At 43.6% G+C, this 11,182-nt stretch overlaps 1 pseudogene across 1 annotated transcript; it reads right to left on the bottom strand.

Annotated features, from left to right (window-relative positions):
• Window positions 1-1,444: 1,444 nt before the first annotated feature.
• LOC308555737 (small ribosomal subunit protein uS5 pseudogene) lies at window positions 1,445-2,310 on the bottom strand (annotated as a pseudogene). The gene has a single exon. The product of its transcript is annotated as a small ribosomal subunit protein uS5 pseudogene (transcript).
• Window positions 2,311-11,182: the final 8,872 nt, after the last annotated feature.

Below are 11,182 nucleotides of genomic sequence, written 5' to 3'. Positions count from 1 at the left end.
TCTCTCTAGCCATTGATATTTCTCTCTCTCTCTCTCTCTCCCTCTCCCTCTCCCTTCCTCTCTCTGAAATCAATAAAAACTTTTTTTTTTTTAAAGACACAATGAGGTGTCACTTCACACCTGTCAGAATGGCTCCATCAACAAATCAACAAATGACAAGCGCTGGCGAGTATGTGGGGAAAGGGGAGCCCTGGTACACTGCTGGTGGGAATGCAGACTGGTGCAGCCACTATGGAAAACAGTATGGAGCTTCTTTAAAAAATAAAAAATGGAGCTGCCTTATGACCCAGTGATCCCACTTCTAGGAATATATCCTAAGAATCCTGAAACACCAATCAGAAAGAATATATGCACCCCTGTGTTCCTAGCAGCACAATTTACAATAGCTGAGATCTGGAAGCAGCCCAAGTGCCCATCAATAGCTGAGTGGATGAAAAAGCTGTGGGACATTCACACCATGGAACACTACGCAGCTGTAAAAAAGATGGATCTCTAACCTTTGGGACAGTATGGAGGGGCCTGGAGAATATTATGTTAAGCAAAATAAGCCAGGCAGAGAAAGACAAATATCACATGATCTCACTTATATGTGGAATCTAAGGAACAAAATAAATTGACAAACAAGATAGGTCCACAGACATGAAAACGGGAAACAGACTGACAGAGCTCAGAGGGAAGGCGGAAAGGAGGGCAAGAAGAGATTGACCAAAGAACTGCTAAGCATATATGCACAGCCCATGGACACAGACAACAGACAGGTGAAGAACTGGGGAGGGATGAGAGGTGGGGGAGGGGGGCAAAGGGGAGAAAATGGGGGACATCAGTAATACTCTCAACAATAAAATAAAACAAACAAACAAAAAAAGCATAAAGTGTTCCTAGGTCTGACTGGATGTTGTCACAATTGGATTCCAAATTTTTAATTAACAGACCAGCCTCTATATGTCTTATTAAAATCAGATCAACCTGATCCAATTCAGTGGAACCCAGAAGGGAAACAAGCTGTAAAAGCTCTAAAGAAAGAATTATTTAAAGCTCTTTCTCTGGGACAGCTTACTTACAAACTTTTTCCCTTTTTATACATGAAGATAAAGGAAATACTTTAGGAGTTTTAATTCAAAAATACAGAGATCATCATAGACCTATAGGATATTATAGTCAGCAGTTAGACTCAGCAGCTAGAGGGCTCCCATCCCGTAGGACAGCCGTCTCTGCTCTGCCATGTTATGCAAACAAACACAAGGAATAATCATGGGCTCTCGATTTATGTTCCTCATTCTGTTGAATCTCCACTGAACGTTCTTTCATCACACTCAACACTTCTGTCAGTCGGTGAGCTTTTAATGACCTACTCTTGCTTTCTGCATCTAATATTACTATAATTTGATGTAACAGTCTTAAAAAAAAATACAGGCTTAATTCACTTTATTTTTCTTGTATAAAATTATGTGGTAGCCACAGCTGGAGCGTGGGTCCTCTGCACAGAAATTCTGATGTGGGTCTTTACAAGATGGTCAGTGAATTACTGATAGGGAGACTTGGTGAAAACAGTCTATTTCCAGAGGCTGGAGTAAGGTAAGTTGTAGGTCTTGGAGATGGCACCAAAGGTGGCCTTGGAGAAGTTGCCCAGGGTGGCAGTGCAGTCCCTGGCTAAGGTGTAGCCGTTGTCGATACCAGCCCTCAGCAGCAGCTTCTTGGGCAATGCCAGTGTCCCCAGGAGCAGGGATGAGGTGCACCGGCACAGAACCATAGGGGCTAGTCCCCTTGCAAGGCACAGTGTGGGGCTTCCGATCTTATGTCCCCAGTAGCCTCACAGCACAGGGACAATAGAGAGCTTGGCCAAAATAATGACCCTGCGGATGGCAGTGGCTACCTCCTCCGAGCACTGAACACCCAGACCAACATGTCCATTGCCGTCTCCAATGACGGATGATTAATGCCTTGAACGGGGTTCTCTGCCAGCGCATGTCTGTTTTTGCATGAGCATAGTCTTCAAAACCTCGTCCTTGAGGGATGCCCCCAGGAAAAAGTCAATGAGCTTAGATTCCTTGACAGGCAGGGAAAAGAGATAAATCTCCTCCAAGAACTTGATCTTCATGTCCTTGACCAGGTGACCCAGCTTGGTGATGGAAATCCACTTCTTGCCCTTGGCCTCGCCTCTCTGAACTCCACGTCCTTGGCCCTGGCCTGACCCGGCCATGACTTTTCCCTGGATGCTGCTCCCAAATCCTCCAAGGAAGCCACCATAGCCTCTCATTCCAAGGTCCTGGGGCCTCCAGGCCTTCCTGCAGCACCAATGTCATCCGTCATTTGGTGTTTTCCCAAAGAAGATGGATGCAACAACCTTAACCCAGCAACTTTGCTACCTTCTTTGCAGAATCCAACGACTGTGTTTTGCTCACTGCCCACCTTCTTGTCCCTGGGAATGACTTACAGGAAACTCCTATTGATAATGCTGACTTAATTCAATTTACAGATGGATCGGATCTGAAAGATGAACAGGAACATTACCCAGCTGGATATGCAATTACGTCCACGATGGACATCACTGAAGGATCTTATGTACCTGACTAAGATCTGCCCAACAGGCTGAATTAATTGCTCTGACTCCAACTCGAGCTTGCCAATCGGCCAAAGATCAAAATCCAGTCTGTACACTGACGGTTCCTATGCCTCTGGAGTAGCTCACAACTTTGGAATGTTATGGAAGCAGCCAGGCTTCTATGACTTCCTCAGGGAAGCCCAGAAAGAATGAAAAACAGGTTGCAGAACTGTTAGGTGCCATACAGCAACTGACACAATGGGCAATTATCAAAATTCCAGGACGTTCTAATGCTGCAATCATGGAAGCAAAGGGAAATCATTTAACTGATGCTGCAGCTAGACAGGCAGCGTGAAACAGCCAGATTATCCAGACCCAGAAAGTCTCCTTGCTTCCTATTAAATCAATAAAAGGTTGACCTTTACTGTCCCAACAGAGAGCTACAGAAGAAGAAAAGAGGACATGGCAGTAAAAGGGAGAAACTTTGACCCAGACAAGCAGATATGGGTTGGACCCAATCAGAGACCAATCTTACCTACAGGAGCTCAATTACCTAGACTTCAACATGTGCATGAGCTAATACACTGGGGTCCTTAGAAGATGATTTCATGGAGAAAACAACACAGGGTGGGGCAAAAGTAGGTTTACAGCTGTTCATATGGAAAATAATACAATAATTAATAAATAATAATAATACAAGAATAAACTCTGTTTATCATACTCACAACTGTAAACCTACTTTTGCCCCCTCCTGTATTACTGGAAACCTCTTACTGTAGCTCATAAAGTGTATAGCAGGTGTTCTATGTATCCAAAATATCACCCCGGAAAATCACTGCACGGGTCCCCAGGACATCTCCTACTTCCTTTAGGTTAATCTGAAGTGTGGTAATTGGATTTTATCCAGATGTCACCATCTCAAGGACACAAATATGTGTTAGTTATGATCTGTCTGTTTTCTCACTGGGTTAAGGCATTACCTTGCAGAAGAATAACAGCCTTAAGGGTAGGTAAATTATTATTGGGGAAAAAATTCCCAATTGCAGAATTCCCTCTGAATTACATAGTGACCAAGGAATTCATTTCACTGGGCAAATAATGCAATCCACCTTTAACATTTGGCCTGTGCTACAGCATTTTCATTGGGCTCATTACCCCAGTCCTCTGGATTAGTGGAATGTACAAATCGTACAATTAAAATTCAACTAGGTAAAATTTTTAAAGCTTTTAATCTCCCTTGGACAAAAGCTATCCTTACACAGATGGTCAGCCTGAGATCTACTCCTTTTTGTAAACGCAGTCTTTCTCCTCATTAAATAGTCACTGGCCACCTCATGCATCTGGATAAAGGGTCATATGAGCCAACCTTACCAAAAGGAAACATTATGCATTATTATCAAGGACTTATTAACCAGCTTAAAGAAAGTGATAAACTAGTAACTGATTCATTCCACAGTGAGATGAAGACTTCAGAGATCATGACTTACAACCAGGAGATATTGTCCATTGGAAAAGACATCAATTAAAGACTCTCTCCAGCCCTGGCCGGTGTGACTCAGTTGGTTGAGCATCATGCCAGGCACTGAAAGGTCACTGGTTCAATTCCCAGTCAGGGCACATATCCAGGTTAGGGGTTCGATCCCCAGTTGGGGTACATACGAGGAGGCAACCAGTCAATATCTCTCACATCAGTGTTTCTCTCTCTCCCTTCCTTCCCCTCTCTCTAAAATCAATAAAATTATATAACAAACAAACAAACAAATAAATACTCTCTCCAACCTTGTTGGAAGGGATCTTATCAAGTATTACTAACTAATCCATGTGCAGCTGAACTTAATGGTGTGAATTCAAGGACTTACATTTCTCATCAAAAACATTTTTTAACGATGTCTCACTGCAGATGGACATCTGCCCATCTCTGACCCTCACCTCCGCCTACAGCAGACATCAACAACTGCTCAAGGGGGAGAAGCCACCCGCATCAGAGGTAGACAGCTATCCCTAGACATCTAGAAGGCCTGTATTCCTACAAATTGATGTTGAACTTTGATTGTCTTTATCTCTCTGCTAATAATATTGGTCATTATAATAGTTATAGTTGTTCTTTGGGCTTTTCTCAAAACTTCTTCTTGTATAGCCCAACTATTAATAATTGCTGAAAGCGTATGAGATAATTTTTGTATTAACAATAATACTCTTTATGGTTTCTCTCTGGAAATTTAGAAGGAATATTATTACAGAAGAAACGAAAGAGATGTATGCATTTTTGAGAGAAGTTAAAAGGAAGTAGTTTATCCTAATAAGTTGGTTGTTTCCGAATAAGTGAAAAGAGACAAACTAAGAAGGACAAGAGACATTGTAGAAGGTTAGTAGAAAAGGAATCTTGAGAAAGGAATTTTATGTAAAAATGCTAGCACCCAATTACGGGAACATGCTTACCCTTAACCAACAAGGACTACTTGTTCACTCAGGTGGAAGCTGGAGTGGCTTTTGAAAAATATGGCCCTCTGTAACAGCTGCTGAGGTGCAGGACATTTACTTATGAAACCCTTACTGTCCTCCTTGCCTCTGGAAATTTTTTGATGGTAATTGTAATTTACACCTTTGTGTTCTTACAGCCCTGGCCCCAATTAAACCTCAAAGTTACCGTTTCTAACTGCACAACTAGTAGGAATCAGATTAATAATGAATGACACTTGAGTGCTTCCAATGGGAAGTAGATGGAGCATATTAAAATAATGATAATAATAATAGCACCAGTAAATGGCAACCCATCTCGTGGTCACATTGTGAAAACCGAGGAGATGTATGGTGTAAATGTTAAACTGTGGTAGGCAGTTAGACAGACTTGAGCAGAGTAAGGACAAAGCAACCCTCCCTCCTCTACCTGGAAAGGACAATTGTAGGGTGGGAACTTGCCCCCAGGGTGATCTTTCCTCCCCTGAGGTTTGGCCCCCCTGACCATTCCTCCCTAGAGATAACTTTTAGACCTCAGTTGTATTTCAGCTCTAGGCCCAAGAAAAGCAGCAATACCAGACAGTGACACCGAAGCTGCCCTCAGGATCAGCTGCGTTGAATAATGACCCCCTGTCCTGCACCTACCAGTCAATCAGTGGAGACCACAACCCTGAATATTCTATTAAGATCTTCCGCTGGGCCTTCTCCTAAAATCTCCACCCTTAAAACCCTTAGGACCTGTAGTGCTCTCCCTCCTGGGAGCATATGCGCACCTTTCCCTTCCCCCCTTCCCCTCCCCCTCCCTCTCACTGCCAGCTCATTACTATTAGCTTCCTCACACCCAAGTTCCAAGGGCCCTTCCTTTGCCTCTATAACTTGTTTCCTAATCCCATTCCTCCTACAAATTACTTCTACCTCTGTGATTTTATAAATAAATGTTCTCTTGTTGTTTGAGTCTTGGCTCTGAATTCTTTCCTAACCAGAACTCAAGTACCGAGGTTGCTGAACCCAGGTCTAGTCTGACCCCATGGGTCTAACACCTCATGCCTTTCCCGCCGCCTACAACAGTACTATACGCAAAATACAGAAAAGTGAGACAGGCAGCAAAATTTGGATCGTGATAGCTCGCCGGTTAGAAATGATCCAGAGGGGTTTTTTCTTAATGAAGGCCCATAAGACCTGACTGCCTCCCATTTACCTGCCTTTCTCTTTTGAGAAAAATTCGTCCTTGATTTGCCTCCAAGGTTACAGTCTTGCCCCATCCCCAATGGCTCACCATTTCACAAGACAAATGCCGACACTAAGACTTCCTAGGAATGAGCCTTCTTACCACCGTGGGACCACATTATCCAAGCAAGAGGTTGGTCATCAACGCATCTTTCATATTGATTTATGACCAAAAGGGGGAATTGTGGATCAAAAAGGGGCCATGTACTAAACCTGACAAGCTCAGGGGAGGCCTGAATAGTGGGCCTCACAAACTCAGAGCCCGAAAGAAACCACATAGGATGGTCTGAACATTAAAATTTGTAACTGAAAGCGGGTCATGACAAGTAGTGGTATCCTAGGCCTGTAGCTTCCTTGACAAAGGTCAATCTTTACCGTAACTGAGCCTGTCTATTGTCTTTTTGCATCTAAGATAACATACCTTTGCAATGTCAGAATAATTTTCTTTTCTAGACCCCTTGGCACAACCACTGCAACAGAGCACAAGACCACAGAACCCCTCATTGCTGTCTTGTTCCCCAAATACCATACCATCTCCATGTGTTGTAAGTATTAATTATTAACTATCTTGGACCCACCAATGTGTCTCCCCGTTTTACTTTTTATCCAATCCCAGAGATTTTGCCGCTTTGCTTTCCCCTGCCCCCTTAATCTACCACCAATGGACTCATGTAACCCTTCTTAAATTATCTGCAAAACTGCCATTCTCCAGAGCATTTTCTCAAGCTGTTGAGATTTTGCTTCCTGGCAGTTGTTCTCATTTTGGCTCAAATAAACTCTTTTAAGAACTTTTCTTGCCCTGGCCTAGTAGCTCAGTGGTTAGAGCATCATCCTGCTAAGCCAAGGCATCAGGTTTGATCCCCAGTCAGGGTGCATACGAGAAGCAGCCAGTGATGTGTAAGCAAGTGGAGCAACAAATTGATGTTTCTGTCTCTGTCTCTCTCTTTATCTCTCAAATATATATATTTTTAAAAATTTTAAAGACTTTTTCTTAGGCTAGACATTCTTTTGTTGACAATCCTAACTAATAAAGTTAGAAAGGGTTTGCTCATCCTAACTACAAACACAACCACCCTCACTCAAAAATGAAACGTGTCTGGGGATAGAAGGGCTGAGAACACACACAGCTGCATGATATCCCCATCAAGCCCCCCAAAACTTGGATGCCTCGCTGCCGACGTGCTCACATTTACAGTGTTCCTGTGGGTTTCTTGGTGTGTGTGTGTTTACAACACTCGATTCAGACATTCTGCTTGTTCAACTCAATCTGTCTTTGGATAGTCAGAGACACAAACTCTGCAGGAGAAAAAAAAGCACATTCGTTCTCCTTGTCTCCTATTTTCATTTTTCCTTATATTCTTACCCTTTCTTTTACTCTTACAGTCTGCACACTTCGGGCCTTGTCTCTTTGCCGCTACCAGATCCTCAATGTATTTACATTCTCACTTGGGTTTTTGTGCTTTAAAAATACGCCTTCAGCTGTGGCCAGTGTGCTCAGTTGGTTGGGCATCATTCCTGTGCACCAGGAGGTTGCAGGCTCAATTCTTGGTCAGAGCACGCCCTCAGGTTGTGGGCTCCATCCCTGGTAGGGGGTGTGCAGAAAGCAGCCCATTGATGTTTCTCTCACATTGATGACTCTTTCTCCCCCTCTCCCTTCCTCTCTATCTAAAAATCAAAATTTCAAAAAATTTCAAATGCCTTCAGAAAGGTAAACTGCATGCCCACATTTTGAGGTAATAAAATGATCTGTAGGTTCACCATCCAGAGAGTCTAGGCCAAACTTCCACCAGGCTCTTCGCAGAGAAATGCAGCCCCAGGAGGCATGGAGAGGATGATTCCTGCTGGAGTCAGGAATTTAAGCGGAGAACTCCAAGTTTCTCCTTTCCCTGCACTAGCGTGGCTACAGATGTGCAATGTCCTCTGAGTGCTAGTCTTAACCCTCCCACCCAGCTACCATTCTTTTTTTTTTAAATATGAAGTCATGCCTTTATTTATTTTTAAATATATTTTTATTGATTTCAAAGAGAGGAAGGGGGAGAGAGAAAGAGAAACATCAATGATGAGAGAGTCATTGATCGGCTGCCTCCTGCACGCCCCTGACTGGGGATCGAGCCCACAACCTGGGCATGTACCCTGACCTGGAATCAAAAGGCAATCTCCTGGATCCTAGGTCAATACTCAACCGCTGAGCCAGGCTGGCAGGGCCCACTTAGTTTTTAATCATATATTCCTTCTGCTCATTTTGAGTAAAGGGGTCCCTTGTACCTCTAAAGTAAGAATGAAAATCAGCTCTCCTCTGTGACCTCACATTACACGTCTCCTTGGCATGTGACCTGCTGGATTGCTGGGTTTTATCAGGCGGTTGACAAATGTTTATTCAGCATCTCCTGTGCCAGGCATTGTGCTAGACTCTGGGGTGCTGTGGTAGAGAAACAAACAAGACCTCTGCACTGTCGGGTTTAACTTCTGCTGGGGGAAACAGACTGAAAACAAACCAGGCCCTGATTAAATGGCAGGCGGGACAAGTGCTCTGATGTCATCTGGGGCTGTGGGAGGCTCTGTGGGAAGCCAGAGCTGGTCTGATACCTCAAGTAATAATCCCTGAGGAAGTGATATTTAAAACTGTGAGCAATTCTGAGGAAAACAGTGATATTCTGTTGTTGTTTGTAAGTGATTCAGAAAGTTAGGTCCCATAAGAAGCATATGTTTGGGGCAGCTACAGAGTGTCCTCTCCTGGTTTTGAAATGACAGTTTTTAGTGTCCCAAAGGAACTGTAATTTTTTGATTATTGAATTAAGAAATGATTGAACACACTCAACTAAGAAACTGCTCTGTTCTAAAGAGACAATTTGGTTCCCCTGGGACTGAAATTTGAATGCAGCTCAGACTCCTGACATCCCCAAATCTGTTCCTTTGTCATCCTGGGGTGAAGTCGTCTTGGGGAGATAAGAGGAACACGTGCTGTCATCCAGCTTCCTGAGCTAATGTTTCACAGGCTGACAATGACAGAATGGTTGCCTTCGATTAAGCACATTCTCAATTATTCCCTGGGTACATACAGCCTATTAGATTATGCACTGCAAAATGAAGAAGGCAAGGCCTTTCAAGGATTTCACGATAGTCCAGGTTTCTTACTGTGTGTGCACTTAGTTAATTATTTTATTGCTCCCTGAGTGTATTTATGAAGTGACTTCACTGTGTGGTAGACGTCTCAATAGTTAAATGCAGATTCTTCCTCGGAGAAACCCGACCTGTTGAGCTCAGGCTCTGCCCCGCTGTGGTTTTACACCACTAGAGGGCGCGCGAGGCCAGCTCAGACTCTGGCGCGGTCCATCCTAGGAAGGCCCAGTTAGGGCCTGAGAGGAAGCCAAGGGTTCCCAGCGCAACCGGGTCAGGGCCTCTCCCTTCCCTCAGAACCCCATCGCCCCTAGAAACCGGTTCAGGTCCAGTCCAGCCCTCAACAAGCCTGAAACTGCACTTGAAGGTCTGACTGTGTCTGGAGTCATCTTGGAGCACTAAGGCCTGTGTGTCCGTGCAGAGGGGAGGGGAGGGGAGGGGGGTGTTTGATGCATGAAAACCAAAGCCATCTTTCACCCCTTCCCAAGCGTCAGGGTCTGAGCTAGATGGACAAGTAATTTCCACTTAAAAATGTTGGTGATAACAGAGGTTCGAATAGAAAGCCATGAACACACAGAATCAGGGTGCTTTACCGAACTTCAGAGGCTGAGGAAGGTTTCCTGGGGCAGTGTCTGAACTAAGGCTTGAAAGAGAAGTAGAAATAACCAGGGGAGAAAGGCAGGAGAGGTGTTCCTTATGGAGGGAACAGCTTGAGCCAAGGCGCGAGGCCAGAGTGGGAAGAGAGAGGCCACACACTCCCCAGACGCAGGGACTGGCAGCCTGTAGGCAACTCTATAGCCGATTTGAAATCCTACAGGCCCTCAGGGATTTCAAAGAGATAGCTCAGGGCCTGAACTTAAGTTCAACTCAAATTAAAATGTCCTGAATTGGCTTCTGTATCATATATCGGTCCTCATAATGTTCAATCTGCATTGATTGCTGGAATTTTCAAACATTAAAACAAACATCTTAGATGCTGGTAAAAAATGTCATAGTAAGTTTTGCATTTATTATACACACACACACACACACACACACAAACTATTTTGACAGACTGTCCTGCATTGTGGAGCTAAAAGAGTTAGCTTTCTGAGGTTTCTCCCATGGAAATGGCCATCTTAAGTTCAGCAGGCACTATTGGAGATATGTCTTACTAATTGTCCACGGTAGTCCTGTGAAAAACCTAATTACTGTGGGTTAGCCCCATCATGTCTACTTGGGAACATTAAGGCCAACGGAATCAAAGTGATTTATGCAACTAAACTACCTGTTTTTATGGTTAAGTCATGTTACTGCAGAAACAAATAGCACTTGACAGATACATGCATGCATCTTTAAGAAGCATCTTGATAGTTCAGATCTAATACCTATTTCCATCCTGGTTGATTTCAGACATGAGAGCAATGCTTCCAACCTTCCATTTCACTCCCTACCACTAACCCACCTTCTACTAAGTAAGGGTGCAATGGCATGATTTTATCTGTAAAAACTCATACATGAACATGAATTTGATTTAACACTCCTTGAGATGATTATCACACATGTGAAAAGTAAGGAATGACTAATATAAGTTCTGTCAAAGATGCCTGTGGGTCACCTGAATTTCCCAGTGACAGGAGCTGAATGACATGTGACAACTTGGGGATATGTAGCTGCTGTTTCTGTAGGTCCCAAATCAGTTGGACATCAGCAATTCATAGAGTTTAACATATCTAGCCTACTAAACTAGTCTATTACTGCAGGTAGAAATTCACATAACATACTTAATGAATTCTCTATAACTGTGCTCTTGAATACTTAAGTTTTGGCCTGACATGTAAATGATATTTCCAATAAAAA

Source organism: Miniopterus schreibersii (assembly GCF_964146895.1).
Source record: "Miniopterus schreibersii genome assembly, chromosome: 1".
Taxonomy (NCBI): Eukaryota; Metazoa; Chordata; class Mammalia; order Chiroptera; family Miniopteridae; genus Miniopterus; species Miniopterus schreibersii.
Note: the sequence above shows the minus strand (reverse complement) of the source record. Positions and strands in the feature narration are given on the sequence as shown.